Source organism: Tenrec ecaudatus, chromosome 8 (assembly GCF_050624435.1).
Source record: "Tenrec ecaudatus isolate mTenEca1 chromosome 8, mTenEca1.hap1, whole genome shotgun sequence".
NCBI lineage: Eukaryota > Metazoa > Chordata > Mammalia > Afrosoricida > Tenrecidae > Tenrec > Tenrec ecaudatus.
The window spans coordinates 17,890,436-17,917,953 of NC_134537.1; the positions used below are offsets into that span (position 1 = coordinate 17,890,436).

General features: G+C 41.0%; 1 protein-coding gene across 6 annotated transcripts in view; it reads right to left on the minus strand.

The window, feature by feature from the left end:
* Positions 1-27,518, minus strand: part of TBL1XR1 (TBL1X/Y related 1) — a 156,105-nt gene that overhangs the window by 61,052 nt on the left and 67,535 nt on the right. For 4 of the 6 annotated variants that reach the window (XM_075556053.1, XM_075556059.1, XM_075556058.1 and 1 more), the window contains exon 2: positions 21,126-21,197. The exons of 1 other annotated variant lie outside the window; for it this stretch is intronic. The gene's annotated coding sequence lies outside the window, so the exon portion shown is untranslated. Of the gene's footprint in view, positions 1-430; positions 553-21,125; positions 21,198-27,518 lie in introns of all 6 variants that reach the window. One more of the 6 variants, XM_075556055.1, reaches the window with a different exon arrangement.

The following is a 27,518-nucleotide window of genomic DNA, read 5'->3' on the forward strand; positions in this document are numbered from 1 at the left end:
TGCATGCTCCGTGAGCCACTTCAAACGACATCCTAAAGCCCTGGCAACAATTAGACCACAGCAAGGACAGTGGTTAAGGGCCAGCCCACTCAACTGTGTTATCTTACTATGGCCCAGCAAAGTGCAGGTGACGATGGGACAAGACAAGGTCAAGGAACGGTGCGGAGAGGTTGACAAAGACCCACAGCGCTAGGAAGCCTGTGTGGGGAAGCTCTACTGTGGTTACTAGGCAACTGTCTCGGATTCTTAACTCTCAAACATCATGGTCAAAGGACACGATTCGTAACAAATTAAGTGTGTTGACTATTTGAGCAGATAATGAATTAAAATAGGTGTGGATGAAAAAGAAATCTAAGAATGAGGAATGGGAGTTCATGAGAGGAGGAAATAATTTTGTGTTTATTACCACCACCACCCAAAAAAAGCTCACCCAGTCTGAGATGTTGCTGCATCCCATAAAGTCAGCAAACATCAGGAAGCATGATGTGATAGCCAGAGTCCTGGACTGACTCAGGGGACCTCTGTTCTAGTCCAAGGCCTCAGTTTCCTCATCTGTAAAATGAGGGTACTAAATTAGACAATCTAAAGGGACTCCTCTCATTTTTAACTCTACAGAAGAATACAGGAAAAAGCAACAAAATGCAAGGCTTTTGTGAACAGTTAAATTTCACTGTTAACATTGGGAAATACAAGTGGGAACAGGTGAAAACGATTTTCCAGATTGAAAAATGGCCCCCAAAGTTTAATTGGAAAAAAAGTAATTTGTTAGTTTAGCTGTTAGATGTTTAGGATATACCACTCTTAAAGCATTACAACACATGACAAAATTATGCCAAAATAAACCTATTTCCTTTTGATTAAGCAAATCTAGAAACACAGTACAAGGACACCTTTGGGCTAGAAATCAGTTTAAAGTGATAAAGTACCTGAACCTGTCCTGATTAAGTAAGTGAATGAATAGTCAAAGAAGAACATAAGAAAAAATTAGACTACATTAAGCAACTATTTAATTTTAATATCCAAGAAAATTATTATGCCTATGATGTCCTTATTACATACTGAGCATTTTCCTTACGTAAAACAATTTTTATGGCTCCTTCTGATAAATTAGAATGCTGTTCTTCCCGTCCCATACTTGGGTGACACATTGTTGGTAGATGCTACTGAGTTGGTTCCGACTCATAGCGATCCTGTGTACAACAAAGCAAAGCACGGCCCAGTCCCACACCATTGTCACTACGGTTACGGTTGAGCCAATGGTGCAGTCACTGTGTCAACCTTATCTTATTGGGGGTTTTATTCTTTTTCTGGGGGTTTTATACTTTTTCGCTGACTCTTGACTTTACCAAGCATAACGCCTCTTCCCAAGGACAAGTCTCTCCTGATACAAATCCAAAGCATCAATGCTTGATTTTTCTATATTAAAGATAATCAAAGCCTGTATCAGTAACAAATACTACAAAGGCGCTGTCATCTTAAAAAATAAGTGGTTTTCTACATGGAATTTCCATAATAATTAACTTCACGGGTCGTAGTTAATCCCCCAAGGTCTAAGACGCTGAACTACTCATTAAGCTAGACAGATCTAGTTCATATTCTACTATCAGTTGTTAGACGTACAGTCTCCAGGACGATGCGAACGAGTAAGCATGCCAACTAAAATGAACTACACTAAACGGTAAAGGATTACAGAGACACACTGAAACACACAAGGCGAACGAAGCCAGGCGTTGTTCTCAAGTTTGCTTTAATAGAAACTACTTACAGTGGCTTTCAAACAACTTGGCGCCTAGAACTTCATTCCTTATGCTCACCTTGACAACACAGAGTACCTAATGCATTACTCAGAATTGCTAATAAAATCTCTCTCTGGCTGGTAGAAACAAGTGCAAAAATAAAGCAGTGTTGATGGGAAATTTGTTCTTAGGTATTCTTAAAATGGCTGTTATATCTACGTGTTCCCAAGATTCAAAATGTATGAAACAAAACTTTCCTTTACAATACCTCTATTTTTCATTTTCACTGTGATATTTTGATTTATAATCCCAATAAGCTAGGCAAAATTACCGTTTACTTAGTGGCAAACAACAGATATGAACCAAGTAAACGTCAAGCTCAGTTCTGAGTAAAAGCAGGTTTCTCCAGACATTTAACTCCCATCGCCTTTTCAGCAACAACGTCTAGACTGAAAACTTAAATTTGGAACTAAAACCCTAGTGCTGCTGCTAAGCTACAGTGAACAGTACTGCCCTTCGGCTTTGACTTTACAGATGCAAACCAGGTCCTGCAAAGTTCACGCCTGCCTGCACCACCTTTCACTAACTAGTCTGCTCTGGGGCCTCGGGGCTAACGGCAGCAGCTAGAGGAGCGCGTGATGCCTTCATTACTAGTTGGGATGTAGTATGACACTCATTGGGTTATTTCCCACTAATCGTCTGCCTGTAGGACACAGAAATATACCATTTATGTATGGTGAGCAAATGGCACAATTAAATTCTTAGAGCAGTAGGTATGGCTACCGTAGGGCAACAAGATAACCATGTTTACTTTTTCAAAACCCTAGTATCTAAAGATAACATTTTGGGAGTTGGGGTGGTGATGGGGGGAGGGGTGATAATTACAATAAATTTCCAATGAAACAGACAAAATCCCCAAAAAGATGTCTAAAATCTACTATTTGGCGTCACAAGAAAAATACGAAGCCATTTGTAACAAGAAGTGATTTCATATTTTTTTCTAAAATATATCTATTTCCTAATTTAGTTTAAGGCTTATCTCATAATTATAAACTAAATGGTTGTACACAAATTTGTGGTTTCAAATCTCATAGCTCATAATTACAAATAATATTTCGATCTATTTTCTCTCATCCCTAAGTTGCACAACTTATTCTATGATATGCACATATTTTAAAATAAGCATATAAGAATAGATTTCCTAAAAGGGAGACTGGCATTTATAACTAACACTATATATTATGCAAATGTCTTTTAATAGCACTATATTTGCCTCTGTGTTAGTCTGGGTACTAGAGAAACAAATCCATTGACACACAGTTATGTAAGAAAGAGGGTGATATACAAGAGCAACTGAACATGGAGAAGACATCCCAGCCCAGTCCAGATCAAGTCCGTAAGTCCGATATTAGCCCGTATGTCCAACAGCAATCCATAAAGTCCTCCTCAGACTCACGAAACACATGCAATGATGCGGAATGTAGAAGATCACAGACAGGTCAGTGGGTAGACAGTCTTTGGATTCAGTGGCGTTGGAAACATCTCAGCGCTGGCAGGGGTCTCTGCATGGCTTTCCCAGCACCCAGGGCTACATCAGGGTGGGTCCATGTGTCTAATCAGCTGCTATGTCTCCCAGGGTGTGAGCAGAGTCTCTCACCTCCAAGGAGGAAAATCCCAGATTTCCCAGAATTCTCAGGAGAAGGCCATGCCCACACAGAGGCCTCGTTGGCTGTGATCTGACTGACAGACTAGACTCCATCCCTACAGTCTTAGTCCTGAAATTGACCAACGATTATATAACTTAACTACCATAGCCTCCTTTTTTTTCCATTAAATTGTTTTATTAGGGGCTCATACAACTCATCACAATCCACACATAGATCAATTGTGTAAAGTACATGTGTACATTCATTGCCCTCATCATTCTCAAAACCCAGTCTCCTAGCTCTACGAGAACTACAAAATCCTAAATCTAACAACTCACTAATGCACTGTTACCGTGTTCTCAAAGTATAGATGATTTTTCAAAATTCTGATGACTCAAACATAGCGAACAATTTTAGCATAAAAATCACATGACATTTCTCTTTTGAGAAATCATTACAAAGTATACAAAATCATATTTTACAAGTGAAAATCAGTCAATTAAAAGAGTGGGAAGAAAATCTAATCGTTTCTTCTAGCAGCATTTTCAAAACCTTGTTTAAAATAAGCAACCTGAGGAATTCCATCTCTCATTAATCATATTCAACTCTGAGCACACTCTAATTAAGCGCCCCTTCCCCTCAGATTATATGTATTATAAATTATCTTAATTATTCTCTGCTATATCACATTGGAAGTAATCAAATTTACTATGTGGGTATGTTTTATCTTCCCACTTATATAGTTTAAATACATTATATACAAACACACATATTCTAAATAGTTCAGAGCTCACTGCATAGCAAGTAATATCTGATTAATACCACTAAATAGAAACATCTTTGAAAAATATGATCTAGTAGTCATTTTTAATTTCATTATAAATATGTTCAGATGGAGAAATTAATGGACTTGTACACTGAATAAATCCATAGCCATCATCTTTATAAAACCATTTATATTTTCCATCTCTAACCATAATTGATCTTAATTTTTGAAGTATCTCCCAAAAGGTTGTGTGTATTACTACACTTCTCCCATAAGCATGTAACATGTCTATCATTAATTGTACTGTGTGCCAAAGAGGGGATTCGAACCCATAGGTTTCCTACGGGACAGAGAACTGGCCCATTGGTTGTCTTAGGCTGGTCGCTGTAAATTGGAATCAATTAAATGGCGTGTGGGCGAGCAGGCTGTTCGTTACTTGGTTGGTTGGAAGCATGATCAGAAGCAAGTTAGCAGGTCTTTTTCTCCTGAGGAGGAGGGGCACTCCCTGGTTGGCTGAGCAGTTAACCAGGGCACTGTCAGTAGCTATAACGACAGTTATGCTGAAAGCTCAATATTAACAATGGACAAAACTGAGGTCCGTCACTCATTGAGTTCTGATAAAATACATATCCCAAGTAGCCTAACTCCGAATGGAATGCTAGGTATTATACACCCTTTGAACATTCACATGTGCCCTTTCCCACGTAATCTCTGTCTACAATGTCTACCACCCACCCCGTTAACCCTACTCATCACTGTTAGCGAATACAAATCAGTGTTGCCCCTTTTAGGACACCACATAAGAGATTTTAAAAAGCTAGTGGAAAAATCTTTTCACTTCATTCTTCCTGGAATTTTTGGAAGACTCCTCCTTATGTATGGACTCACACATTATGCCCTCTTTTGGACGTTGTTTATTCAGCATCTATTTTAGAAATGCTAGCGATGCTAGTTGCTGGTTATCAATAATTTGTATTTATTGCTGAGTAACATGCCCTTATACAAACACTGCACAGCTTAATGATTCTCCTGCTAATAAACATTTGAACTTCTCTAGTTTATGGACATATTTCTTTTTCACTTCTAACTCTCCTGTATTTTTATTTAATCAATAAATTAAATAAAATTTAAACATGTTTTTCAAATCTATATATTGCAGAAAGTTGGGACAGCAGTATTACAATGGGGTAACAAGTCAAGGGAATTCTCTGAAAGAGCAGATCAGTATATTGTAATAAAAATCTTTTCATTTTGAGAGAGCAATATATAGAGGGGGGGGTCACAAAGCAAGAACATGATCAAAAGAGGGCATCAGAGAACAGAGACATACAGTGGAAACTAAATATATGATAGCCAACTCGCAAGCCCCCATTTAGAAACCCAATACGAGAAAAAGCAGCCAGGAAAAAGAGTAAAAGATGGAGGACAAGTGCAGTTGTTATCAGCAGCAAAAGAATATTTTGAGAAATAAAAACCGAACAGGAGGGGGAAAAAAATCAAGTGAAGAAATTGAGCAAGTTTCTTAGAATTAACACACACAATCTGATGAAAAGTAGCAAATAAATCCGTATATAACCAATGAAATACGTGGCCATCATTTAAAAACTCAGAACACTGGTGATTGAGAGAACTTAAAAGTTCATATGATGGCAACAGAAACACGTTTTATAAAACTATCTGAAAAAATTAGACTTTATGGCAACAAGACTGAAAGTCAGTATGTTAGATTTCTTTTGTGGGGCAGTTTAGTGTGTTTATTTAATATACTATATAAATAGAATTAAATCATTTATTCCTTGACTTGTAGTTATTATTCCAACACTTTGGATGATGTTCTAGTATCTACACATTGCCTATTTTTAAAAATTGTTTTATTAGGGGATCATATAACTCGTATCACAATCCATACATACATCAATTGTGTAAAGCACAATTTAAGGTAAGCAAGCGGCCATCTAGCTCAGAAGCAACAAAGCCCACATGGAAGAAGCACACCACCCTGTGCAATCACAAGGTGTCAAGGGATCAGGTATCATCAGAACAAAAAATCTTATCATAGTGAATGAGGGGGGTAGTGCAGGGTGGAGACCCAAAACCCATTTGTAGGTCAGTGGACATCCCCTTGCAGAAGGGTCTTGGGGAGAAGACAAGCCAGTCAGGGTGCAATGGGGGAACTGATTACATATAGTCTCCTCTCTGGGGGACGGCCAACAGAAAAGTGGGTGAAGGGAGACATCGGACAATGTGATATGACAAAATAATAATTTATAAATAATCAAGGGTTCATGAGGGAGGGGGGAGCAGGGAGGGAAGGGGGAAAATGAGGAGCTGATGCCAGGGGCTTAGGTGAAGAGCAAATGTTTTGAGAATGATGAGGGCAACGAATGTACAAATGTGCTTTACACAATTGATGTCTGTATGGATTGTGGTAATGGACATAGTTTTAATGAATCTGTTATGGGCATTACAGTAAAGTCTTTTGAGTCATACGTTTTCATTTCTTTTAGGTGGCTTAGAGATGAAGGTTTTTGTTGTTTTTTTTTAAGTTTTTAAATACAGCACACTTTTCCCTAAACTGGCTGTGGGATTTCCCAGCCCACCAGCGATATCTGGAAGGAACGTGGAGGTGCCCTACGATCTGGCTAACATTTGGTACTGCTTGTCTTCTAGATTTTGACTGTTTCTGTAGGGACTTGGTATAGTTGTGCTTTTCGTTTGCATTCATCATGACTGATATTGCTTAGTGCCTCCTTATGGGCTTACTGGTCACTTGTAAGTATTTGTTCAAATGTTTAGCGTATTTTTAATTAGGTTGTCTTCTATAATTGCTTTTATTACTTTTTTAATAACAGAGTTTAACCCTTTCTTCATATATGCTGAATCCAAAGCCTTTCTTTGACATATATTTGTACCAAACTGGGGTCTGCATAATTTATTTAAAGTAATGAGTGAATAATAAACAGTTTAAATTGATCAGGTTAATTAATTTTTTATGATTATTTTCTTTCCTTAGGAAAGCTGTCTGTTTTAAGCTTGGAAATTTGTAAATTGTGCATGTTTCCTTCTAAAGGCTTCATAGTGTTAAGTCCATTGCTAGTCTTGAATTAATCTGTCCTGGGTTTCATTTTGTTCTAAGAATATCAAATCAGCTGTCACAGTAACATTTTTGGTGAATTACTCTGGCCCCACTGACAAGCATCGAAACTCTAGAGTCAGGGCTCCATCTCACCATGTGCAAACGTGCTTGGGCAATCTGGAGGGCTACGGGCGGGCTCTTCCAATGAGGCACTAGCCTGAGGCTCGTCAGGGCACCTTCAATATAGAGAAAGGTTCGACCAAAGCAGACTCTTCTAAAGAGATCTCTAAAGCCCTCTGACGGGTCCGCTCACAAGATTATGGTGACTTGACAGATTTTTCTAGAAAGATAAAAGGACGAAGGGTGATCGGGAGGGTTATTAAGAAAAGACTTTCAAAAAATAGAAAATTGCACTGGTGAGAACTCAGCTGTGTGACTACAGAGACAGGAGTGGCATCTGCTCTATTTCCTGGCAGAGGAACAGATCAGCAAAGAACAGACTGTGAAATAGATTTCCGTCTCAATTATAAGTGGTGAAAATGTTTCCAAAGAGGTGATTAAAAAGTATTTCACTTGTAAGAAAGCAGAGATAATTCTATCTGCAATTGAGAAAAGGGAGTTTCAGGTAAGAAATACATTAAAAGGCATTATGAAACAAAATGTCTTTTGTAATTAAATGATATGTAAGATATGAATAAAGGAAACAAGAAGATATTTCAAAATCAGTGTTCAAACTGAAACATTACACTTGGATGCTGTTATGAAACTTACCCTAGTTTCTCAAATTTTATCCTAAATAGGTACCTCTCTCCTTTAAATAGAAATACCAAACTGATTACATACATTTGCAGGTACTGAGCCATCGTAAGTTTTTTGTAATAGCTATATATTTTTAACGGGCTCTGCCATTTCCCCCCTAAATCGCTCATCATACAAATTAGAACGTTATTACTGAACTTTGTAGCACCTACCTAGAGTCCCAACATGCCAAGATTCCTAGCTTCTCCCTATTAGATAAGAAAAAAAGGCCCCTTCGGAGGAGAGTAGATAGAACTGTCCAAAAAAAAAACCAGAGGAAAAGGGGGGCAAGGTTGGCTCAGAGTTCAGGCTCTGAAGTTCACTACTTAGGTCACAGATTCTCTACTTGGCCTAGCACCTCCATTCATTCATTCATTTATTCATTCATTTTAAAGATCATTTTCTTGGGGGCTCTTACAGCTCTTTTAACAATCCATACATCAATTGTATCAAGCATATTTATACATATACTGCCATCATTATTTTCTAAACATTTCATTTATATTTGAGCCCTTGGTATGAGCTCCTCTTCCCCCCTCCTTGTGACCCCTGGATAAATGATCAATTAATATTTTCACATCTTACACCAACTGACTGCTGTCTACCTTCCCCATAGCTCTGATGTGGTTACGTGTCGATCGCTGCAATCAGTTCCCCCCTTCCTCGCCTCCTATCCTGGCATCGCTACTCCCATTCCCGTGTACACGATCCAATCTAGCCCCAAGTGAAAGACAGGACTGGGATCATGACATTGGGGATGAGGAAGCCTAAAGGAACCAAAGGAGTATTGTGTGTCTCACTGGTGGTATACTGTACCCTTCCTTGTGACCCTTCTGTGAGGGGATGCCCCATTGGCTACAGATGAGTTTAGGGTCTCTGCTCCAACTGCCCGCATTCTCAACAGCTTTTGTTGGTTTGTGTTTGCACAGGCTGGTGTACTTCTTCCATGGGAGTTTGTTGCTTCTCTGCTAGATGGCCGCTTGTTTAACTTCAAGGCTTTAAGATTCCAGACACATATCCTTTGCTAGCCAGGCACCATTAGCCTTCTTCACCACATCTGCTTATGCATCCAATTTGTCTTTAGAGACCGTGCCAGGAGGATGAACATCACAGAATGCCAGACTGTTAGAACAAAGAGCTCATGTGTTGCAGCGGGGCTTGTGTAGAGGCCCAAAGCCCGCCCACTTCTTCAATGTATTGCCATATAAATATATGTACATAGGCCACTACCTCTATTTTTATGAATGAATACATTTGCATCAGTGCACGTCGATGTCAATACCTCTATCCATAGCTTTGCTTCCTAAAGCTTTCCTCTTTCATTGTATCTCCCTCCTTTCTCACCATTACCCTGTCCCTTCTTCTGACTCTTATTCCTCTCAGCTAGACTGCTATTGCCCCAACATCCCCAGGATCTCTACACCCTCCTCACGGTTTTTAACTCTCTAGGTGTTTCCCTGCCTGTTGGGTTACTTGCTCAACGCTTCCTTCCCCGCCTCCTCCTCCCCGCAAGACCCTCCAGAACCACCAATCCTGTTACCTTCTCCTCAAGCTTGCTTCCCATGCTTATCTTATATAAGTAGGCAAAACCAACAATAATGGAGAGAAAACAGAAGATTGAATGAAGGGGGCGGGCACGCTATACGTAATTCCAGGTCTGTCCATAATGACTAGCTCTCCACTGGTCCTCGGAGAATTCTGGGAACCGCCCCTTCTAAGCCTCTAGCCTGAAGCCTATTTTGGGGCTCCTAAGGGCTTTGTACCATCTCCTCTTAGGAAAAAATGGGGGGGACCAAACTCAAGTCCTTCTCTCCCTACCCCAACTCCCACAACCTTCCCCCCCTTTAAACAGTTTTGTATTACAGTCTATAAATCCAGTGGTAGTTTGGTACGGTTATGCATTAAGCCACATGAATGGTTAATGCATAAATTATTCGCTCAATGAATAAAGACAGAAAGCTAGACAGGTAGATGTGGCTGATGCCTAAATTGTATGCCTAAACATTGAACTGCAAAATAGTAGAAATATTTGTACAAATTTTTTTAATTAGGGAAAAGTTGGGTTATATTCAACACAAAAATTTTCCTGTTCAACATTTGCCCGTTCATGTTGTATGCATACGTGTATGCTTTAAAATGAGAGCCTTAGCTCCAAAAGATTGAAAAAAAAAACAAAAAAAAGACCTACTCACAGAAGATAAAAAGCTACAGGGAGGGACAGGGGAAATCGACCGGCACAGTGCAGGGCAGGGGACAAGCAAGTGTCATAGGAGAAGGCATGATCGAAAATAACTGACTTAAGGAAAAATTTCAGAACTTAGCTAACAAATATGACCTGACTAAAGCGGAAAGTTTCTCTTTGAAACCCCACTTTTAATATGTTCATTCTCTCTTCTCTAAGAAACCTCGGTGCACACAAAGACAATGCAGTACTCCGGCAGCTTTAAAAAGTTTGTGGGAAATGGGATTAGAACATACCAGAATTTTTTTTCATGGACTTTTTGAAGTTTCCTCATATTATTCATGAGGAGAGACTAGGACAAAGCTCCAAATGCCTTCAATATCCTCACAGAATAAATAGGCAATGAGCTTCAGTCTTGGATTTTGTGGTTATAATGCTAATATTATACCACAGGGTCCAAACTCATCTCACCAAGAAGCACCGGCCTCTCCCCGACTCACATCTATGGGACCAACAAGACTCATTAAATACAATACAAACCATTTAAGAAGTTGGAAAAACTTTTTTCAATGTCAGGAAAATATTCACTACTGGGGTATCTTTTAAGAAAACTCTGTTAAAAAGTCACTTCTCTAAACAGTGAATAGATCTTTGCTCTGCCATCATTCTGCATGATTTGAGATTAAGAAAAACTGAAAATCAAGGTCACTAGCCATCCACTTAATTCGACTCAGTGACCCTAAAGTACAGAGCAGGACTGCTCGCGTGTGCTTCCAAAACTCTCCGTCTTCACAGATTCGAGCCCTCAGAGGCTGGTGGATTCAAACTGTCGATCCTGGGACCCTTACATAAGCAGCCTAACCGTAAGCAGCCCAACTCATAAAATCTAGCCCTATGGTCTCAGAGAAGCCCTGGAGATAAACACTGGGTGCTAAGCAGAGGGCCAGCAGACAGAAATCACCAGCTGCTCCTCGGGAGAAAGAGGAGGCTCTCTCTCTCTATTCCGCAAAAGAGTTACAGTCTCAGAAACCCACAGGGCAGGGGGGGGCAGTGAGTTTTGGTTTATATTACCTATGTTAACAACCTGCAGAATAGACACCAAAATCATGCAAAGAACGAAGAATTTGTTTTTAACTAATCATAGCAACTTAGAACAATAAGCAAGTTCTACGACTACACTTGACATTAGGAGTAAATCCGTGTATGGTTTCTCGACCTTTCAAGGGATTGCATAATCTCTCAGGTTCCACTTAAAACACGATGATGTCAGCTTCACTTCACCACCTCTTCTAGTTCAGAAAGCTCAGCACAGAATAGTCATCTACTGGCAAAGATCAGGGGATTGATTAAATACAATGCCAATGTATTTGTGCTCTGCTTGGGTTCCTTTGTTTGTCTGTAAGAGGAGTTACACCACGCAGTTTCAAAGAAATGCCTACACGCACACAGTCATACACTCCTCCTTTGGGGGTAGAGGGGTGGGGGAGACAATCAGCTTATATCTGGTTTCCGCTCTATTTGTCTTATTTTTTGAAAATCTTTTAACTGAAGACAGCATTTTTCAATGTAACTCACTAATTTTTTGAAAATCAGATCTGGAAAGGTGGGCGCCATCAATTCACCACATGGAAGAATGCCTCTTCAAAAAGACACGTTCTCTCCAGCCATAAAGCAGTGCCAGTAACCACTTACGTGGTGAAGTAAACCGTTTACAGTGCTCTTCGTAGCAAACGGGAACGGGTCACTGGCTCCACAGGACATACCACTCTCGGAAGGGCCTCAATTACTAGGACTCCTACTCTCAGTGCTGCAAATCCCTAACTTTTTCTTCTTTAAAGCTAATTTCTGATTGTGAATTGGGTGGAGGATATTACTTAACTTGTATCGATTTTGTTGTAGCGATTTGAGTTCTGGAAAAAAATTAATGTCATCCCAACACACGAGGACAATTTATGAATCAGAGAGGTCATTACAAATTTACGCTGAGAAACCTGAATGCTAGTAAACGATATCACTCCCATTCCCATTCCCTACTGTAACTCGGACTGATAAGTGTCCTGCCCACACCCGTTCTCTCTTCATGCCACCTGCTGGGCAGATGGCAGCTTCTTGCTGCAAGCACCTGTGGACCTTTCTGGCCTCGTGTCAGGAAGACGGTGTTGAGGCTCTGGTAGACGATTCTCCTCAAAGCAGCAGTCCAATAACGAGCAAAGGTAGACGCCCAGGAACGTTGCTGTCTCAGATGCGATCAAGTCTGATATCCTACCAACAGCCGACAAAACCCTGGCCCCAGCCAGAGGCATACTTAATATGGTTAGGTCTGAGTCCAGTGGTTAGCCATCAAGCCTAGGGCCTTCCCCTTTAGGGGATGATCTTTTGCTGATAACTTCCTAGGGGCATTCTGACTGCTCTTCTTCCAAGGCAGATTCGTGTCTTCTGTCAGTCCAGGGTATTTTCAAAATGATTTGCTACCAATTCTTTGGTCTTCCCTATTCAATGTCCACCTTTCACATGCATATGAAGCGATCTGAAAACTCCATGGAGTGGGCCAGGCACAGCTTAGTCTTCAAAGTGACAGCCTTGCTCTTCAACACGTCAGCGTTCCCAAGCAGCAGAACTGTCTGCTGTGAAGGGGAGTGGGTGAGTGAACAGCAGCTTCCCTGTCCACAGGGAGGGGCTGACATGTCTTGCAGCATGTTGTACGTGGTCTCGCAGAGGTCCTCAAATGATGTGAGCCCCGGTGCTCACAACAGGCACCCCGTAGCGTATTGGCCTCCTTCCCCTTCCTCTCCTCACTTCCTGAGTCTCCCTTGGGGCCTACCTTTCAGGATTCATCTATTACATGAAGCAGTTACACTGGAGGGTCCACTTCTACAAGAAGCAAACCCACAACAGTTAGGTGTTCCACGAGTTTCTGTTCACACCAGGAAAATGGTATTATTCCAACTTCGTCTTCATAATTCACGGCTGGTTATTGATCCTACAGCTATTAGTAGAGCAGAACAGGAGGAAAACAGAAAGCCTGATGAGACGGCCATGAATCCTTTCTTAAAAGTATGGTTGTGCTTCAAAGTAGTTTCAGCCACCAAGACAGTACAAATTATCCCTGGCACACGCCCCACGCCCCCCCCCCCCAGTCATATATGTATAAAACACATGACAAGATCCAAATTAGAATTACCTTAATGAACTCTTCTCACCTATCAAATCAGGTGTCTTAGTGACAGCCAGCAAGACCAGTTATATTTAATATAGGATTAAATCACAAATACCTGCAATTCTCACACTGGCTGGAATCAAAGATGTTATACTCCAAAACAACCCTATCACAGGACTGAGTAGAACTGCCCCACAGGGTTTCCAAAGCTGTAATCTTTCTAGACCAAAACTCAGGAGCATTAAGTCAATTCCTATTCATAGCAACTCTGTGAAACAGACAGGATACAGCTGCCTCTGTGGGTTCCTAAAACTGTAATTTTTTTATGGGCATATAAAGCCTCTTCTTTCTCCTTCCGAGCAGCCGGAGAGTTTCGAACTGGCAATCTTGTGGTTACCAGCCCACCTTGAAACACAACATCAAGGCTCCTCTGATCTTTACAAAAGCTGAGTTCAAACGACCCACATTTCAGTCAGCAGTCACACAGCCAGTGTCGCCGCTGGGCCACAAGCATCCCCCAGAACAGTATAAATATTTATTACAGTGAATTTGGAAATATATTTTTACTCTTACACACAAACCTATGATGAGACATCTTACATCAAAGACCACTACACAGCTATAGAAAATGACTAAGTATTTCTATATAACGTTCTAAGTCGCAGATGTCACTATTGTGCATGTGTTTATAAAGCTTTCAACAGTTAAGCTTCCTATAATAATGCTTTCAAACTTCATGTACAACTCATTAAGATTACATTAAAATGGGAAAATACATAAATGGACAAAGAGGTTTGTGGGAAAATGGAATTAAGAGTGTATTTCTGAAGTCCCCTCGTGGATGTTTTAGTGTTCTTTACGATGCTTTTTAACATAAGTCTACAAGATATTAGACACTATTAAGATAAACCATTCATTTTAAATTGCTTATCACTTTAAAACTTTCCTCATTTAAAAGCTGAAAATTTTAAATATGTTAAGTATATAAAATATGTCAATAAAGAACCTCCTCTAATTTGGCTTGGCTCATACATGAAAAGATAAAAGAAGAGCAATATAAAGATCTTTTAGTCTAAGGTGGCCTGAAACACTGGAATATCACTGGAAATATCTTTGATCTCAAAGAAAAGATGTAACGTACTACACATGACATAACCTAGCCGATATCGCAGCGAGAACGGCAAGTAAGTAATGGGTTTGAGATCACTCTTTACGAAAAGACAGCAGAAGAGTCTTCTCAGACTCATACACCCTAAGACCCTGCTAGGACCTGAGATTGCCATATTGCCTGGGGCCACCACCTCAAACCCTAGCTGCAGCATCGAAGTCATAGACAAGCCCTTCCTCTCAACGTCACGCAAAGAGGTAAGCTTGAAATCTAAAGATCAAGACTCGGTAATCACTGGTGATTGCTAATTCTGGTTGTCCTGAACTAAACGAACGTCTTGAGCTCTCCCTTGTGTGTCTTGCCATACATAACTTGGGATAAACTGAACCAGCTTGTGCATGACAAACTCGAGTATCTCCATTCATTTCTAGCACGAAGATTAAAATGCTCCAGGACAAAATCTATGTACAAGGTGATCCGCAGAATGTTAAGTATGCACCTATATTGCATCTACTTTTAAACACCAACACATGCAAAAGTGTTTTAATAGTGTTCTGCCCAGGAATGGCATCGTTTTCTTCACCAAAAAGAACATTTCAAGATTTGTCTTGATGTGCAATTCTGCCTGGGTGTATGAACAGATAGGTCTCAAATTACAAGTCAGTCAATACAACTATTATCCACATTTATGCATTAACCGCTAATTCTAGTAGAGAAAAAAGTGAGGGAATATACCAAAAGCTTCGGGCTAAAAAATTTATCAACTATGTAGCCAGAATGCATGGATAATGACTGGTAGTTGAACTGTGAAAGCCGAAAACCAAGAGGAAAAAATGGTCTTGATGACAGAAACGAAGCTTCAAGGCAGAATGTTGCAAGGCCATGACTTCTTCGCTGCAAATGCCTTTTCGATGACTAATAAAGATCGTACACTTGGACTTCACCCGTGAAAAAATGAGGGTGGAGAAGCGCAACATTACGAGTTTAAATAAAGCCAAGAAACAACTTTAGAACAAATTAACAATTGTTCATATGAAGAAACCAAAACCCATCCATAAGAGCCAAATCATCACCTTGAGTAAAGCCCACCTAAATTTGGAGACCGTCTCGAAAATAAATGTGCATCTCTGTGCACTACTGAGGCCTGAGGAGCTCTAGGGTGACCTCAAGAACAAACATGAAGAAAGCAAAGGGTCATGAAAAAGCCAAGTGGGGAGAATCAAAGCGGAGGTCAGAAGAGACTCTAAACGGGCTCTTGAACATAAGAGTAGCCAAAACCGATGGAAGAAATGATGACCTTGAAAAGCTGCACAAATTATGAGTAACGAAATGTGAAGAGACCTGGAGCTGTTGTTGTTGTTAGTCGCCACTGAGTCAGCCCTGCCCACGGCGATGCTAAGCACGACAAAACAAAGCCCTGTGGTCCTGCGCCGTCCTCACAACTGTTGCTGAGCTTGGGCCATTGTCGCAGCCGTGTGTCAGTCTAGCTTGTTGGGGGCCTTCCTCTTTTTCACTTTACCATGTCCTTCTCCAGGAAGGGGGTCTCCTGACAATATGGCTCAAGTACGTAACACGAGTCTTGCCACCCCGGGCCCTTAAGGAACACTCAGTCAGTCACATTTCAAGTGTCCCAAGGGAGGTTGGCTCTTCCATTCATCGGGGGGCCTTCAGCATCTTTCGACGCCTAAGATGTTCAGTGGCTACTTTCTCTGAAGTGGGCAGCTGAGTCCTCCTTTGTTGTCTGGAAGCGCCACTGAAGCCCACTGACTTTAGGTGACCCTGCTGGCATTTGAAATGCCAGTGACGCGGCTCCCAGCATCACGGCTACACACAAGCCACCACAGTGTGATACACTGACAGACAAGTGGTGGGAACTGGAATTAGAAAGTCAGAAAGGAAGGACGTACTCAGCATATATCAAGCAGAAAGATCTCAAGGAAAATCCAAGTTTGGGGCTGCGATACTGAAAAATCCTATGAGCAAAATGCGAATGATGAGGGAAAGGATACACTGAAACACTGTACCAAAAGGAACTAGCTGGCATTAACGGTTTCAAGAGGTAGCATATGATCAGGAACCAATGGAACTGAAGGAAAAATCCAAACTGCACTGAAGTCACAGGGTTCCAGGAATTGACAGAATACTAATTATATGTTTTGACAGAAGGAAGACACCCGGGGGTGGTAGGGGGTGGGGGGTGGCGAGGTGGCGCACGGGCACAGAGTTGATTGTGATCGCATAACTCATTTTAAAGGAAATCTAACAATGGGGGACTGGGGAATATTCTAAAATTGATTCTGGTAATGAGTGTACAATTCCTCTTGATAAGGTTGAACTACTGAATTGTATGATATATGGATTAGGTGCCAATAGAAAGAGTTTTTTAAAAAGAAAGACCATCAAGGGGAGGGGGTGACACCATGGCTGCAAAACTAGGCTCAAGCTTGAACAAAGGTTGTGAGGGTGGGGCAGGATAGGGTTGCATTGTGCATGGGGTTCCCTGTGAATCAGAATGGACTCAACAACACACAAAAACAGCAGCCAGAGGTACTTTTAAAGAAGGGATCTGCTTCCAAAATATGTTACAACTCCAAAGTCCCTACAGAGCAAGGTTGTACTCTGCAGCACACCAGGCTGCTGTTGAGTTGGCGCCAATTAATTCTGGCTAAGTAGACAGAATCCTGCTGGTATTGGCTTTAATGCAGCACAAAAGAAACATTCATGCAAATATTGTTAGGAAACAAAAATTTTGTCCCAAGGGGGGGTGGGGGGATCACAGGGAGTTCTTAGATACATCAAAGGTTTGAGGACTGAGAAAGTAATATGAATAAAATGAACATCTTTGCTATCTCAAAATGCAAGAAAACGACTGAAGACTCATAAGAGTGATTTCAAAAAGACTAAGAAATTAACTAGAAAAGACTTCCTTGGCCAAGAAAATGTGGACATCCATAAGAATATAGGGGACGGGAGGAGGAAAAGAGGAGCTGATACCAAGGACTCAAATAGAAAATAAATGTTTAGAAAATAATGATGCAACCTATGCACAAATGTGTGTGATATGACTGATGTGTATTGTTGTAAGAGCTGTGAGAGCCCCAAATAAAATGATCTTTAAAAATAAATATGAATATGAGCTGCAATGAATTCAGACACATCAAGTATGTTGCCATCCCAATGAATGTACAGATGTGCTTTACACAACTAATATATGTATGGATTGTGATAAGAGTTGTATGAGCCCCTAATAAAACGTTTAAGAAAGAAAGAAAAGTATGTTGTCATCCATGATACCACTAAAAAAATCATAATAAAATTTCACTTACTACCTTTCTGGGATTCTACGAAACAAGTCAGTCTGTTGAAAACTGGTAAATAAAAGGAAAATATTGAAGTATTCAGTATGGATGCCATTCCTGCACAAACTACCAGAGTTACCGAGCAGATACTGGAGAAATTCCTCTGTACTGAAATACTGCAGTTAATAAATGAGGGCTTGGGAATCAGAAAGCCAATAGATCATCTATCTAGCTAGACCAGTGGTTCTCAACCTTCCTCATGCCGTGACCCTTTAATACAGTTCTCATGTTGTGGTGACCCCCCACCTCCCAACCATGAAATTATTTTCGTTGCTACTTCCTAACTACAATTTTGCTACTGTTATGAACTGGGTGACTGTGAAAGGGTTGTTCGACACCCCCTCCCCAAAGGGGTCATGATCCTCAGGTTGAGAACCCCTGATCTGGACAAAGTAGTTACTAATATTGAAAACCAAGATATAACCAACCATATTACTTCTTCATGAAAGTACGTATGAAATATTCTGCCACCTCATCCTTAAAGCAAAACCCACTGCCACTGAGACAACCAGGCAGAGAAGCACGACTCCCTAAGGTAAGGTGTGCAATGCTGTAAATCTCTACGGGGCAAACACACCTTTCTCCCTTGGAGCAATGGTGGGCCCGAGTCACTAACCTTTCAGTTAGCAATCCCACTCATGGCCAAACTGGGTTCCTTTCCATGGTAAAGGGGGAATCAGATGGTCTCTAAATATAACAAATATACAGAAAATGCAAAGAGGAGAATGCCAGAGATGGAATCCATAAAATCCAGAACATAGAACGCAACAAGGCCAATAAAGCCCACGGGGAACTACTAAGGTTACAATGTAACCTGTTATGCTTGGTCTGAACATACACACACAAACACACCCTGCTAACTCTGATTTGTTTCCAACTCCCAGTGGCCTTTTATTTAGATTCTGAGCAGTAACTAACGTCTTACAGGAAGCAGGCCGCCTTGCCTTTACCAGCCGAGGCTGTTCAAGATGTGCTCCCAATTCTGAGGTTAGCACCCCAATCATTAGGCCACAGCCATCCTCTTTATGAGCAGATTGGGAAATTGCTAAGTAAATGGGTATTATTCCATGATCTTGAGAAATTGCTGTTTTTAGAGTGTAGTCATTATGTGGTTATATTTCTAAGTAATTTGGTATCTTCTATGGATACATTCTGAGATATACAGGGATGCGATCACAGAAATATACAACTGGGGAACAGGACTGTTACAAACAAGACTGGGGGCTAAGGGAGAGTTCTTAATACTATTCTCTGTGTTCAGATATATCCTTGAAACTTTTATGCTACAATAATATACACTTTATTGAAAGAGGTATGAAATATTTATACAGAGGGGAAAAAACACAGCCATTGCGTCTATTCCAGGTCAGAGCAACGCTGCAGGACACAGTACAGCTGGCTCCTTAAGGCTTCTGCGGCTGTAAATCTTTACAGAAGCAGACTGCCACGTCTTTCTCCCTCGGAGCAGCTGGTGCTGGGTTTGAGCCGCTGGCTTTTTCAGTCAGCAACCCAACATTTCAATCCACTGTGCCACCAGGACGCACGCCTTTTACACAAAACGCACCCTGTGAACCAAAATTTATTCATTTATTTAGACACAAAGAATTGTAACACTAATTGCATCTAGGTAAGCAAAGCTAGTTTTAAAAGATTATGGCCCTTGGTGGCACAGTGGGTTATGTATCGGGCTGCTAACTACAACGTTCACTGGTTCAAACTCACCGGTAGGCTCCAGAAAGACCTGGTCTTGGAAATCTTGACTGCAAGTCAAAATCAACTCAATAGCAGTGACGTATACACATAGAATTGGTGTGTTGCCTGTGTATATAATCCCACCACAATAAAAAAATAATTCCAGGGATTATTAGCAAATTTTATGAGTATGCTTGGGATGACCTGATTTAATATTTGTAAACTACTGCCGTAAGCCTGCGCGCTGTCCATGAGACTAGGCACTTACAAAAGACGTATCCTTTTATAACAGCTGACAGGTGCCCTCAAGGCCTGTGCAGCGGATTGTTGTGGGCATGACACCCCCAGTGGTAAGGTTCCAACAAACAGGAAAACAAAGGCTTTCATCATGAACTTCAGAACAAGCACGGCGCTGATCATTTCTGTCCAATTAAAGCCCCTGCTGCCCCCAAATGGTTTTCTTCTGTAACTTTTGTGCAGGAAGGGATGAGGGCAAATGGTCTCATGCGAGCCAAGGCTATCTATCATGTATTAGCTCACTCTCTCCCCCACCCACTCCCAATCCAGGAAGGATTCAGAAGCGAGTTTAGCTTCAGTGAGTCCTTTTTTAAATTAACACGCTGATATGTAAGCCTTTAAAATAAATCATTTCCTGTAAGTATTTTCACAAATAATTTCTCTCATTTCATCTTCCAAATTTTTTAGCATTTTCATTTCAGACTGATGCATGTATGATTGAACTCCCACCAGATTCTGTAGACCTTATTAATCGATTCCAATAATTTACTTGACTTAATGTTTGAAACAATAATTGATGTGAAAATAATTTAAATTTCTTGTTGCACTACAGGTATTTTCAAATAGAAAATTTTATGGCTTAAATAATTTATCATAGAAACAAAGTGAAGTCTTTCTCCTATGGCCCAATATATTTAAGGGGACTCATTCTGGAAATCTAGCTTATGTATAATACAGATAGAATAAACTTACTAAGAAATTCCCATCTGACCCTAAATATGTCTCCAAGATACCAAGCATTATTTAGGAAAGGGAGCAGATCCCAACGTTTACATATCCAATATTCTTTTACTACGGTGAAATTATTGTTTAAAAATGTGAAATGTTTATCAATTTAACTGCCCATTAGCTATAAATATTAGATAAATGAACTACACAAAAACAGGCCGTATATTCTAGTAAGATGACAAGCACTCAGGAATTTTGACGGTCACACTCATTATTCTTAACTAAAAAACAAAACCATATTCACCACATACATATTTTTTGTTAAAAACAGGGACATGCATTAAATACGTTCAATCTGGATAACTACCCAGAGGTTAGAAAAATACAAGTTATGGAAATCTTATAAATAACGTCTATTTTTATTTAATATTGAAATTTTAGTTCAAGTGCCTTAAATTATATATTAAAATAGCTTACATTGTTTGAAAACAGTTAAGTATCTTAAATTCTATACTAAAAATGTATGTAGTTTAAGAATATATTATCTTGAGATGCTTTCAATATCTGGATAAAATTCTTAAAACAAGAGTAACAAAAAGCAATTCAAGTACTGGTGTTGGGAACCTATGGAGCTCTTACCATTGGCAGTGCATTGATGTGGGGGTGCAGCTGAGTACCCAGTACCGCCAATCACAGGTGCTGTTGCTGATGCTGGAACAAAAGAAAATATTCAGTGTGCCTCAGTTCACATGAGCACATTGCGGGTGACAGCCCAAATGCCCATCAGTAGAACGGACACAGAAACTCTGGGACGTACACACAACGCAATACTACGCATCCCTAAAAATCAACTACGAGTCCCGTGGCATGGGAAACCACTATGCTGAGTGAAGTTACGTCTATATTGTAAGTCCACTACTATAAGGATAATCAGCAAGGCGAAGACAGGCTTCCCTGCTTCCAGGTCATGTAATCTAATCTGGTCTTCCAAGCAACCAGGTAGATAAGGTACCTGCTTAGCATTCATCAACCATGAATCGCCTCCTCCATATGTCTGCATTGAACACCCCTTTCACAAAGGAGACACTTCCCCTAAATGGGTCAGTTTGTCAAGACTCAGGAAGACAGAGATCATTCAGTTGCTGCCATCCAAAATTATACTAAATACAGCCACCCCAAATTACCAGACACTCCTAACCCCAGTGATGGGCTAACTTTACTGAAAATTCAAGTCAAGGTAAGGGGAGGGGGGCTTGTATTTCTCCCAAAAGGCGATTGCATGTCTGTTGGTGGGTAAAGAGGGGAAGGAGCAACCTCCCTTGGGAGAGAAAAAAAGATCCCAAGGAGAGAACAGTTTCCGAATTTAATGTTCCTAATTGGACACTTTTGACCTAGTTTTTAGGCAGCCCTTGGTGACCCAGGCCATGTGTTATAGGACACCAAGACATCAGACTCTTCTTTGGGGCACACAACCATGCTTCATAAGATGCACCAGAAGGACTCAATGTAGAAACCCCACTAACTAAACTGGGCTTTACCTCAAATTCACCTGTGGCCCTGGGACGTCAGGCTGAAACCGCCCACTGGGAGAAGCAGGTCACTGCTACTCCGAGAGCATACACAGAACTAGCGGTCAGCTTTGCTTCACCTCTGTCGCCTTGAGGGTGCCCAGTGAATGGTGGCCCAGGACTGCCATACAGTTAACATTTTAATATGCTCCTTGTTTTGTTATGATACACATTATTCTAGTAGACATGGTTCTGAAAGCTTTAGTTTCTGGACACGCACGGGTTTAACCCACACAAGTCAGCAATTCATGTATTGCAGTTCGTATTCGTATACTTGCATGGCTTCCATTTATCAACAGTGTTTAAATTCTAAACCATTGGCTACATAATTATCTTATACCCAGGGGAATGATTGACAATGTTCTCTAAAATAAAGTAACAATGATGACTCTAAAGTAAGCCAGAGACATATATAAACCATAGATATGTGAATGGATGTTGGGCTCCAATTTCATTCTAGTCCCAATCTACGGAGAAGTTCTAATGACATGGCCCTGCTTGATGCTTGCCCTCAATAAGAGATCACTAAAGATGTGGTTGCTACAGCAAAGTCTGTTGAAGAACCTAGGTGGTGGTTGGATAATGAAAGTACAGTTTCTGCTGTCTTCAAACAAGCAGCCCTCTACGGGAGGCAACCACTGAGTCCACAAGGAAGAAACACAGCAGCCTGTGTGATCCAAGGACTAGAAATAATAAAATCCAAATCTAAAAGAGGAAATGTATTAGAGCAGGTTCTCAACCTTCCTAATGCTGCGACCCTTTACCACAGTTAGTTCTCCATGTTGTGGTGACCCACCAACCATATAATTATTTTCTTTGTTACTTCATCACTGTCATTTTACTACTGTTATGTATTGGGCGACCCCTGTGAAAGGGTTGTTCGACCCCGCCAATGGAGTCGCAACCCACAGGTTGAGAGCCGTTGTATTAGAACTTAAATTGTGAACACAGAGTTTCCCAAAGTGGGACCCAAAGCCCATTTCCTGGGTTGCCACGCGGATGTAGCCTCTGATGGACTCCCTGTGACCATGCTCAGGGGCTGTGCATAGCCCCAGAATTATGCAGAGTGCACTGTGGAGCGGATTGTGGCAGGTCTAGTTAGGTTAAAATGAAATATCACTTGACCTCTTTAACCCATTTTAAAGTTATTTCAGTTTAAAGAAAACTGAATGGGAAATGCACCTGGATTGAGCCTCCAGTGAATCTCCCCTGAGCATAGAGCAGGGATGTGAATGGACTTTCTATCATCCAGAGAGCACGGGAAAGTAGATCACTACAGGTAGCAGTTAGGTTAAAATTTAACACCTTATTATTTGATCTACCTTTTGACCCATTTTAAAGTTTAAGTTGTTAATAGTTTCTGCTTTCTTTTCTATTGAAGGTTTTTTGGGGGGGGATTTGAGGGGGGCTGTTATACTTTGTTATTGATGGCCTTTTCTATTTCCTTTTCTTTTTTGGTATGGTTTCCTGTATATAAAATTCAGGATAAGTGAATCTTTAGAAATAATCACTAGGTTAATCGCTTCTTGGGGATATGGCTGCAGAGGTTGGGGGGAAATGAACTGATAACAAGTACAGGAAAGAAGAAAACGTTCTAAAAAATTGATTGTGGTGATGACTGTACAACTTTTAATATGGTTGAGCTATTGAATTGTAGATGTGAATGAACTATGTGTCAATAAAAACTTAGAATAGTGTCTGGGGTCTTACAGGCTTGAAGGTAAACAAGCGGCCATCTAGCTCAGAAGCAACAAAGCCCACATGGAAGAAGCACACCAGCCTGTGTGATCACGAGGTGTCGAAGGGATCAGGTTATCAGGCAGCAATGAACAAAAAAATCATATCATTGTCAATGAGAGAGGAGTAAAGATTGGGGACCCAAAGCCCATCTGTAGGTAACTGGACATCCCCTTATAGAAGGATTGTGGGCAGCAGAACCAGCCAGTCAAGATGTAGTACAGCAACAATGAAACATACAACTTTCCTCTAGTTCTTTAATGCTTCCTCCTCCCCCCAACTATCATGATCCCAATTCTACCTTACAAATCCGGCTAGACCAGAGGATGTACACCGGTATAGATAGGAACTGGAAACACAGGGAATCCAGGACAGATGATCTCTTCAGGAGCAGTGGTCAGAGTAGCAATGCCGGGAGGGTAGAGGGAAGGTGGGGTTGAAATGGGGAACCGACTACAAGGATCTACATATAACCGCCTCCCTGGGGGACGGACAACAGAAAAGTGGGTGAAGGGAGACGTCGGACAGTGTAAGACATGGAAAAATAATAATGATTTATCAATTATCAAGGGTTCATGAGGGAGGGGGGAACAGGAAGGGAGAGGAAAAAATAAGGAGCTGATACCAAGGGCTCAAGTAGAAAGCAAATGTTTTGAGAATGATGATGGTACAAATGTGCTTGACACAATGGATGGAAGGATGGATGGATGGATGGATGGATGGATGGATGGATGGATGGATGGATGGATGAATTGTGATGAGTTGTACGAGCCCCCAATAAAATGATTTTCAAAAAACGTTTAGAATTAGAAGTATATATTCAGTGTGCCCTAAAGCCGAAGATTTCAGGTAACAAAACTTGATATGTTTTAAAGACTATTAAGTTGGGTCTTTAATCTTCCTCTGCATAAATGTCACAAGACAGTGATTGAGAGCTTTACATGCACTGATTCTTTACAACTCAACTTGATCTAGGATCACACACTACACACACACCGGGGGAACACCAGTAACATTGAGATATGCAGAATTGGCTTTCAAACCATACGATCAAAACTTTGTAAAAGTGGAATCTTGGCAGAGGTCACGTTTGGGAGAGTTTGCCCAGCCTTCCTGATTGGCAAGCCACAGTATGATGGCACTCCTAGAACCTTTCAGGTCAATGTAATGGTATTTTTCACAGGCGTTATCAGAGGGACTGTCAGATGCCACACTGACAGACCAGTCTCACCATGTGCTAACTTCCCATACAAGTGGTATCCGGCTAATTACCAGAGAAAAGAGCACTTCCCAGAACATGAAGGAGCTTTATCTCATAGATCACAGAAGGGGATTAGACGACCGACACAATACAGAACACATTTAAGTATATCTTGGGTGCTCTGTGCCCATGTACCCTCCCCACCCATTTGAAACTCTTGTAGCCACACTGACAGTCTGCTGCCTTTCCTGCCTCAAAGGGTGTGGGGGCCAAGTGAGGGGGTCCCAGTTGGGGTAGCCACTGAGGGGCACTGGTATATCCCACACACACCCTGCTGCTTCAAGAGCTAATTAAAGACAGGTAAGATCTCCTCTTGAGCAAATACTTCTGTTATATCTTGTTCTCCCACTGATATTGCTGAACTCTACTGCAATAGCTGATATATGATGGTGAGTGAAAATTATTGCTACCAGTTTATACATGCACCAGTGTACTCCAAACATAGCATGATTAGACAATGTCTCCGACACCAGGGGATGGCTGCAGACAAGTTCTTATAGTAATATACTTAATCATATGAAGGTGCCTTTAATAAGGGGAGGGGGTTGAAATCAAAACACTGGCTTCTGAGAGGGTTTGCTGAGACAGTTCCATTTAAGACACAGAGATCAGCTCAGAAAGCTATGACAATTATTTTCTGGTATCCCAAAGGGACATCTTAATAGATTCTTGAAAGACACAGGATAATCATGAGCGATTATGGGAAAGTTTTCTGATAACTGGAAAACGCACTCATGAAGGCCAGAAGAGACAATCCCTAGCCCCACCCCAATCCTATGAGAATTTGTTGGGAAACCTTAGCCCCAATTCACCCTATAATCCCAAGCTTGCCTCTGTCGCCTTTTGTTCACCAAACTGGAACAAACTGCATTTGAATCCCTCAAGACGCCAAGGCTGGCGTGTCATTCTGACGTAGTATAAACTGAAGCACGCAGGTTCAAGACCTCAAATCCAATGTCATTAGGTCAATTCCAGTTTCTAGCAACCCGCTAGGACAAGAGTCTTAGCAGCCCCAGAGGGTTTGCAAGACTAAACAAATCTTCACAGAGGCAGAAAGAAAGCCTCTTCTTCCATCTGTGGAAGAGCTGGTGGTTCTGAATCACTGGCCTTGGAGTTAGCAGCCCAAGGTTTACCCTACAGTGGCGTCTGGGGTCGGCTGAAAGGGGAGACACCACCTTCAGATGTACACAGACCTAGACTCGCCTGCTTTAAGTTTCTGTATCTGAGCATCAAAACCAAGAAGTACACAGACCTAGCACAGAGGCTATGTCACATTTTGATATTTTCGTTTAATAAAGGTTTCCATAATTGTGTTGCAATGCTTTGTGGCTCAGCCCCATGTATCAAGCAGATGTTGCCTGAACTTTGAGTGAAGATTCACTCAAAGCACAATCGTATGGTGTGCTGCCCCAATTATCTAAAAATAATAGTTCAAGAACACGTAACCAAGCAAAAAATTTAAGCATGCATTGCTATCTAATCACCCAAAATATTATTACCTAGATTTCATTGATAGAATCATATGTGGCTGTCTCTTACACTTCTCTAAAGAACTACACTATTGGACGCAAATAAAACAAAACCAATGAGCAAGCTGAAATTTTCCTGCCATTAATAAGCAACGCAATTAAAGACCATGAAAAATCACCCTCCTCTTAGAGTGAGTCGTAGCTGAAGCTAGGCCTGGGCAGTGCAGCATGCTATTCAAAGGGCAGTTTGATTAGTCGGGCACTAACATCTACCCTACAAAATGCTACCAACTTTCTAGGATGAAGATGCAATCATAAGAGACTCAGACTTCAGTAACAAGTAAAAATGGGTAAGTACACTGGATCAACTGTTACCTGTGAAAACGCACAGAGCCCCGGTGGCCCTGTCAGCTAAGTGAAGGACAGGTGCCCACAGGCCAGTAACTCACCCCACAACTGGCTGCGTGAGGGAGACAAGGCTGGCTGGCTGCTCCCAGAGTCATCGATGACTCGGGCTCAGAGTCAACTTGATGGCAATATCTGGGTTTTAGAATGTTTGAATCTGGCAGTAGAAAGTGACGACAGGTTTTTAGTGTAACTAGTGTAACTTGTAACTAATGGCACCGTAAATGTGGTGAATCAGTTTTTTTAGTAACACTGAGATCTACAGAGCTGATAAACCTTCTTCTCTCCTAAGGAGTCTGAGAGGGAAAGATATGCAATATAAACAGCCTGCGAGTTTATAGAATCATGTCGATTTTTAAATATGAAGCAAATGATCACAGTGTGTCCATGTGAAGAATTACTAAATACACACTTACCTACCATCACTACCTTAAAATACCTTGGGAACTCCCAGGAGTTCTGCCCTGTCCTATAGTCACTGGGAGTCAGATTTCACTCAATGGCATGGTTCTAGCTTTTTTTTTTTTAAACTACATATGTGAATAGAAAGCATCATTCTTTCTAGCCTTTCTAATAAATGAAGCTAAAAATT